We start from the raw sequence: 8,216 nt of genomic DNA, 5'->3' as shown, positions 1-8,216 counted from the left end.
GGTTACAACAATTTTTGAGTATTTTGAATACCCTTGGAATGTTCAGGCCATTATATTCCTATTGCTAGGTCTCCTGAATGCTTTCCCACTCCTGTTCAGGGTTAGCAAAAATCTTTTCAAGAGTACCACCCAGGGATCTTCCCCAAGGCTGAATGGTCAGGGCTGGCATGGCATGTGGGAGAGTATGGGTGGGTATCTAGAGACCTTTTCACCCCCAATGGTTTGGAGCTTCACTCCTGAACAATTGCAAGACCCTGATAAAATGGTAGAATATTTGAAAGGAAAATGCTGTGGGGATTCTAAGGAGACACAACTTACTGCGCTGTGCTGGGCCCTGGCCACAATCTATCAAACACTGCTGGATAGTAGACAGCACCATCCAGGGGAGAGCGCGAACGCAGTCCCCCACTACCACAAATTATGCAGTCGAGTTTCCCGCATTTGGGGAAATCGCAGGGGTCAGCACACCCGGAGTGCAGGGGATGAGCCTCGCCCTGGGAAAACCACCTGCCTGATCATGGTGTCTCCCCTGCCAGGTAAGTATGGCTTACTATCTGAGGAATTGCCTCATTAAGAATTATATAAAATTGTCCAGTTTGCCTGCAAATAATTATTTTAGACGCCTCTTACTAAAGCTGTGTGAGGCTGTCATTGGTGCAGCACTGAGTTCCTTAAGAGGTCATGAATAAAAAGCACAATTGGCTTTCATTCTTTGCTGAAATATTGATTGAATTTATTCATGCTAATGAAGTTGTAGAATATAACAGACATGGTACTGTATTGAAAAAGATAAGGGCAGGTTTTGCATTAAAGCTTCTGCGTATCGCACTGATGTATGGGGATTTCAGGCTGAGAGTAAGCTCAGAAATATAGACTGAACTATAGTTTGTATCTTACTCTTGATCACACAACTGTGAAGCTGAAGTAATTCCATTGAATTCAGAGTGAATGTAGGTCTTAAGTAAATGAGAATTTTACTAAGTTTACAGAGTCTTCTCTTTTCTCTTTTTTTTTCTTTTAAAACCTTTTTTCTTTTCTTCACCCCCCCCCCCCCCCCCCCCCCCCCCCCCCCCGTCCTGGAATACCTCAATTCCTGTATACTTATCCTGGGTGCTTGCTGAGACTGTAGAAAACAAATACTGCAAACAGAAAACGTCCTGAGATCTCCCAGATCTCAAATGAAATTTGGACTGGGACATCTGAAGCCTCTCCTATGTTGTCACTTTTCTCTATTTTACACATGTTCAGACAGACTTTTTCCTTGCCTATACCTACTTTCTGGTGAAGGGGACACAGTGGTCTTTGTGTCAGTGTACTGCTGGATGGCTGGTCCCCATCTACAGTGTGGGGATTTTTTAAAGATGATTGGCAATGAAGTTTATGTCCCTCCAATCCCTGTATCCATTCAGTGGAACTGGTGAGCTTCCTGATGTCCTCTTTAGGATGGAGAAATATTCTTTTGACCTTAAGCTCACAGATGGAAGAGTACTATTCTCATTTCACTGCTCAATTACGCTCAATAAATCCTATTTGATACTCATTTATTTTACAGCTGAGCCTTTGATTAGGTCCTCTCATGCACATTTAGGCTATCTTCAAAATACAAACCTATCTTTGACTTTAAAAGTTTGCAATTACAAATAACTAATGCAGCACAGAAAAGAAGAGAGAAAGAAAGGTTAGGGGCATTGCTAGAGATCATACAGGAAATCCAAGGAGAGCCAGGTCTCATTCCATGAGCCCTATTATAATTATTACTAAGTTATCGCCGTACCACGTTTTTGCAAAGATGTGAAGTATTACTTTTATTACTAATATTTGGTACAGAAGTAGAATGCTGCCTGGTTGCACAAGCTGCTTCTTGCTAAAGAAGAAGCTTCAGGGACATGGATTGTGACTGATAATTGTCTCGGATATTTTGGATGAGCCAAGAATTCATTGCCTCTGGGAAGATGAAGAATTTTAACATAAAGAAGTTCATGGCTCACGTGGGTGTAACCTGGTATATTTCTTTCCCTTCTGCACGGTATATCTTCATGTTATACGTGGTTACTGTCAAAGAGCTGTGTACTCCGACAGCAGCCAGAATGTTTTTTATCCCTTTTGACTTAAAGAGCTTTACTCTGATGTGCAATTATTAGCCATTCTTCAATAACTGATAGATAATGCTTTTGCAGCTGTGATTTGCTACAGCTGCATAAGAAAGCTGACTGATGGACAGAGAGGAACTGGAATGATGAAGTTTGGCTTCAGATCTAAACTTAATCAATGCTCGGAAGCTTCTCGTATGTGAGCTTTATATGCAGGATCCCCTCCACTGATAGTATCTTGCATGGGTGGCACTAATAGTTATCAGCTCCTTTTGAATGTATTGGACTTCAGGAAAACATTTGCCTGACTGTAAGAAAAACAGTTCTCAATGCAACCAACCCAAAACTGAAACAACCAAGTGACAATGTGTCTGCCTAAAATGGAAGGGAGCACACAGCCATAACGCTGCTTCTGGATTACCTCAAACCCTAATTAAAAGAAAAAGTCTGCCATACTAAGAAGCTGCTGTGTGCCTTACTTAATAAGTGCTTTGAATTCCTACTGGAATAGCGTTTCCAATTTTTTTCTTAATTCTAAATGTTGTGTTTTGTTGATCTTTTGACACAGAAGACAGTTTCTTATAAAGCATCTGCCTCAGATGATAACCTGCATTTGTCTGATTTCTATTTGAGCATTATCCATTAAAAATGTATTTGTCTAGAAACCAAGGAATTTTTATGAAGCCCCTCCTCCCTTTAGTCGCAGCAGTACATTTGATTTTTGTATTCTAAGAATTCTCTCATTCACATTTTAATTTATTTTTCTGTTGCATTTGCAGCCCTGAATGTGTCCTGTATTGTGCAATTCTTTAGTAAGCGTATCAACAGTGAACAGTGAGTAAAGGGAATGTATTAAGCAACATACTTCAAACTCATGGTTTTAATTATCTAGGGACAGGATTTAGCAAGTCACAAGCTTTATTAAACAGTCCTTGACATAGATCAAGACAGCAACAGCAAATTTAACACTTAAGGCCATATTACCAAAACACAGATGGTTTCAGATTCTCTGTTTAGAATGATACTGTTGCTTTACATGCAGAGCAGTTTGGAAACTTTTTGAAAATAATTGCTGGTTGCAAGTTTCAAGCTCTAGCAGTGAGCTATGTCCACTATATTCTATCCATGCAAATGCCTTGATTCGTTTTATATATCAGTGTAAGAGACTTGACACATCAATGATTATTTGGTGTTCAGATCTTTTACTGCAGGCCTGATTTGCCTTTATGTAGCAGTTTATACTGCCTATAACAACTGCACTATAATATTCTTTTTTTTTTTTTTTTTTTTTTTTTTTTTGCACTCTGTGAAAATATCTGAAACGTGAACCTATTTCCTTCTACACTTCAGAATGTGTGTGGGGGTTTCTTACTTTAAAGCTATGGACCAAGAAATACACTTTTAGCAACATCTGTAGCTGAATAAACATACAGCTCCCATTGGTGTTAATTGGAGTTGCATATTCTACTTTGCCTCTCAAATGGTTGAATACTTATGCCTAGATGTTTAAAATAGAGTAGGAACATGCCATTTGAAGCTACAAACTAGTGCCAGAATTTCTGGCACAGAATAAAACCTAAATGTTGAAGTAGTTTTAACATAGGCTTATGTCTAGCATAACCTTGCAGACTTTTATTTTTCTGTGCACATGCTGCTTTACTTGCGTCCATTTGTGATGTTGTTCACTGCTTAGGTATATTACTACCTTAGATTACCCACCCATGAAGAGATATTCAGTGAGCTGGGCTTTGCTCTTAAGTCTTTTGCTCTGTTGTTATCTATATCTTAACTCTGATTTACTTAAGCCCTGATGGGAGGGGGGAAGGTGGAGCAAAAAAAAGCTCTACACACCATTGGTGTTTCTGTAAAATGCTTAAGGAGATGTGACTGTATGCTAACTTAAGAATAACTCCTAATTTAATGAGAACTCTTTATTGTTCAGAGCTCTCTTCTCTATCCCAGATATATTTAGGAAATATAGCTGTGGAGAATTCATTGTACCTATATAATGCTGTCATTGAATAAAGAGGAAGAGACAATATCGTAAGCAGTTTCCATTGAGTAAATGTTGGAAATGAAATACTTGAGTAGGAGGGGGTATAGAAGTATCCCAAAGGAAAACTTTAACAGGAGTTATCAAGAATCTAGTTTTGAAGGAATGTAATACTAGTAATAAGTAACTGCAAAAGAAGTTAGGATCCATCTTATCACAGATATTAAAATAATTACTGCAGCTGTAGAGCATCATGGCTAAGAAAACCCAATTCGTGTAAGAAGTTCCTTTTGTGAATCCAGGGGAATATTAAAAAAAACCTGTAGTCCCTGGATTAGTGGATAAATAGTTTCTATTTTGGTTCAGTAAGAAATTCCAAATGACTTTGCATTTTCTGTCTTCTGTATATTCATGCATTGTCTGCAGATTGTTACTGCTGACCCACTTGCCTTCAGCCTTCCTTTGTGGGTAGTACCAGCAACTCTCTCTGGTTTTCTAAGGCTGAGGCATAGGACAGAAAAAATAATAAAGCAAGGGCTATGTGGCTATCCTTAGCAGTCAGCCTCTCTGGGCTGTCTGTGTAGAGCTGTCTCTATTTATGGAATGGGAACAAAGCAAATGGAACATTGGTTTTTAAAATGTGGGGGGAAAAGAAAAAGATAAAAATGTTCATCTTGTACCTTTATTTTTTTTCTAAAGTCCAAGTCTGCACAAACATGGATTGTAAAATAGTCATTGTCCATAGGAAAAAAGATAGTGTAACTATTGATTTTATTTTTTCAATAAATGCTATTCAGGTCAGTTGGTTTCTTCTTACCCTTTACTGACGTTCATTCACAATTTGAATGTACGTACTTATGTGGTGCTTGGAGTTTGTGTACAATGTCACCATATATCTTGTTCCACCTCCTTCTGATGTTTGTGTTTTTGTGCTGTAAAAAGCTTTTCTGTTTAGTTCTTGAGTTCTACTACTTCCAATATTCTGTGGTACAAACAATACATAGGCACTGTGGTCCAAAGAGATTATGGCCAGCAGTTTTTAACTTCTCCTGTAGAAGACTGTTTGCAAAGCTAATAACCTTTTTTTGGTCACAGAAGCGTCACAAAACTAGATGTCTTGCAAGTGTGGCAACACTTTTGAATTGACAGTAGTTGGAAAACCAGCGATGGAATGACCTTTCAGTATGTGACATGACATAGAAAAATGCATAGATGGAAGAAGAGAAAAATCTGAGAGACATAATTGACAATATATGACTACTGCTTAGTGGTTTGGGCCATTAATTGCAACAACAACTTGAGATACATGCCATTTCTTCCTTTCTGTTTTCTAATCAATATTGTGTCTCGTTAGTGCTATAATGAAGTCAAACTCACTTAAAAAAAAAAAAAAAAAGTGCTATTCTTTCAACAGTACTGTCTTGCTGCCAACAATAACGTTACCCCTCTGGCAGTTTCTAAGCAATTAGAAATTGAACATTCACTGGAGAAGAAAAAAAAATCCAAATTATATTTGTATTGCAAAGTAAACTTATTATGTTTATACTTGTGCCCCAGCACCAGGGGTAGTCATAAGGATAGCTCCTCTCCTCTGTCTCAGGAACTGACCTAGCAGAGCTGACCTTCCCCCTGTTTTGACAGATCTGTGTATTCAGAGCTTATGAGACAGACCAGGGATGAAAGCATGTTTTCTAGGCAAAAATGTCATTTGTATTTTTGATTTTTAATAAAACAGAAGTCAGAAGGCTGATTAACAACACCACTTGGTGACACCTGGCCAGGACCCATATGGGTTAGTGGTCCACCATTGTCAGAAAACACTCGCCATAGTTATTCACATGCAACAGCACTCTAACACTGGAAGACTCATGAAGGACAAAGAATCTGTAGTCTAAAGTTACCACAGTGTTTAACTGTAGATGATGTTTTCTTGGTTAATTTAGAACTGTAGTGCTACCTAATTATGAATATAGGGAAATGAAACTATGTTTTTAACAATTACTCTAAATTTAGTTTAATTCTGTCTCAATGAGGTGCTTTTCAAACTTGCATCGTTGCTCTTTGGTAGGTGATAGGGTAAATTAAGGTTTCCTAAGTACCTGAAGCAGTGCATTTTTCACTTCTTAAACTTGAAAGAAATTTAAAATATTGTTTTATACTTTGAATTTTCTAGCCTAGTAATTTATGCATATGTATAAATATGCCAATACATACACATATCGGATAAAATTCCCCCAATACTAATCTCCCTTAACTTTCCTGTGAAATTACTTTTGTCTGAAAATGCATTTGGGTCTGTAGTTCATTTTAATCATGCTGAGAAGTTTATTCCTGTCTCTTTGCAGATTCTCTTCTCTCCGCTGCTCTTTTCTTAATTTCAGCACCAAACCAAACATGTTGAAATGCAAATATCTAAAAAGCAAAAGAACCAATTTGCTCAAGGATCCAGCATGATCAGCAAAGACAGAGGAGTTTGTGGGGAGTAATGTGCACCTAAGGAGACTGTGGTTGAGTCTAGGGAGTGGAAGGGACAAGGAAGAAATGAACTAGCAGCTGGAGCATGTGAAGGAGATGATTGCCTAAAAAAAAAAAAAAAATCAAAAGCTCCCACACAAAAAATAGGAGGAAAAGATTCTCCTGTTGGCATTGTGGTGTTCTGTCAAGTGAACAGTGAGTGAATTGTTTTGGCTTAGATCTTGGACCCCCACTAATGTTTACTCTGCAGATAGCAATCCTGTTGGTCTTCTAAAAATAGTTCATTCAGATTGCAAATATGCACAGATTGCACCAGCCCTGAAGAACATACACAACCAAGATGTTGAAGAAATGATGAAGTGCCTATGTAACATGAATAATTTTAGCTTTTTCATAATTTGCTCTCTGCTAAAGTTTTAACTACTGCTTGGTGAGGTTTTCAGAGCTGACACACAATTTCAATCTGATTTTTCCTTTTTCTTTGCCCATCTCCCACCTATATCAGCCACTGCTCATTATCATTTAGAGTCCTGCAGGAGGGAACCCATTTAATCTGTCGTCCTGGTGGTGTTCCTTTTTTCCCATTTACTGTTTGTTTTTTGAATTGTATAGTTTGCTTTCTGGTACTGTTTGGAGGCCTCAGCTGTGTGTGCTGTGCCCGTATACCTACATAGAAACAAACAAAAAGCAAGCTTTGCCTTGAAGACAATGTGATTGAAGATGTATTTGTCATCCACTGAACCGTTATGTAAAATGGAAGGAAAAAAAACCTGTCAGTTTTAGTTGTCTGCTGAAGACCAGCCATAAGAAATGACTTTGTTTTTCTTTGCCATACGTAGGTACCTATGCTGCTATTATGCACTGTATGGATGGTGTAAGTGCCAGTGCTGAAGTACATGTCATTGGGACTATCTCAAGTTTGATGGGCTCTTTAGTACATATTAGGTTGTTGTTTTTCTTTGGCTTCACGGTTTAGCCCCAGCCAGCAATGAAGCACCATTCAGCCACTCACTCACTGCCACCCCTGGTGGGATGGAGAGGAGAATCAGAAGAAAGAGGTAAAACTCATGGGTTGGGATAAGGACAGTTTACTGGGACAGCAAAGGAAGAGGAAAATAGCAATACTTGTAAAAGAATATACAAAGCGCATGATACACAATGCAATTTGCTCACAGCTCGATGCCACCTGATACCCAGCCTGTTCCTGAGTAGTAACCCCTCCTCCCCAGCCACCTCCCCCCATTATGTACTGAGCATGATGTCATATGGTATTGAATATCCCTTTGGCTAGTGTGGGTCATCTGTCCTGGCTGTGTCCCCTCCCAGCTTCTTGTGAAAATTAACTCTATCCCAGCTGAAAATCAGGACAGCTTTACTTCAGTTTTTCCCTTTTAATATGAAACATTTGTCTTCCTATGTTGACTTGCTGTAATGGTTATACATGTAAAAAATCATTGTGTTACAAGCTAGACTGAAGGTACTGGCAATGCAAAACTGATAGTCTGGGATACTATGAAAGGCACTGTGATCAGTAGTCCGCTAAGACCAGGAATGGTATGCTTGTAGTTGTGTGTTACCTGTTTGTGTCATGTGCAGCTATGCTTTTGGGTTAAAGGGAAGGTGCTTGGGCTCTACTGAACAGAAAACAGAAATTCAGA

At 38.7% G+C, this 8,216-nt stretch overlaps 1 non-coding gene across 1 annotated transcript; it reads right to left on the bottom strand.

Moving 5' to 3' along the window:
- Positions 1-380: 380 nt before the first annotated feature.
- On the bottom strand, positions 381-544 carry LOC142602214 (U1 spliceosomal RNA). The gene has a single exon (XR_012835894.1). It is a non-coding gene; the product is annotated as a U1 spliceosomal RNA (small nuclear RNA).
- Positions 545-8,216: the final 7,672 nt, after the last annotated feature.

The sequence above is a fragment of the Balearica regulorum genome, chromosome 5 (assembly GCF_011004875.1).
Source record: "Balearica regulorum gibbericeps isolate bBalReg1 chromosome 5, bBalReg1.pri, whole genome shotgun sequence".
Lineage (NCBI taxonomy): Eukaryota > Metazoa > Chordata > Aves > Gruiformes > Gruidae > Balearica > Balearica regulorum.
Note: the sequence above shows the minus strand (reverse complement) of the source record. Positions and strands in the feature narration are given on the sequence as shown.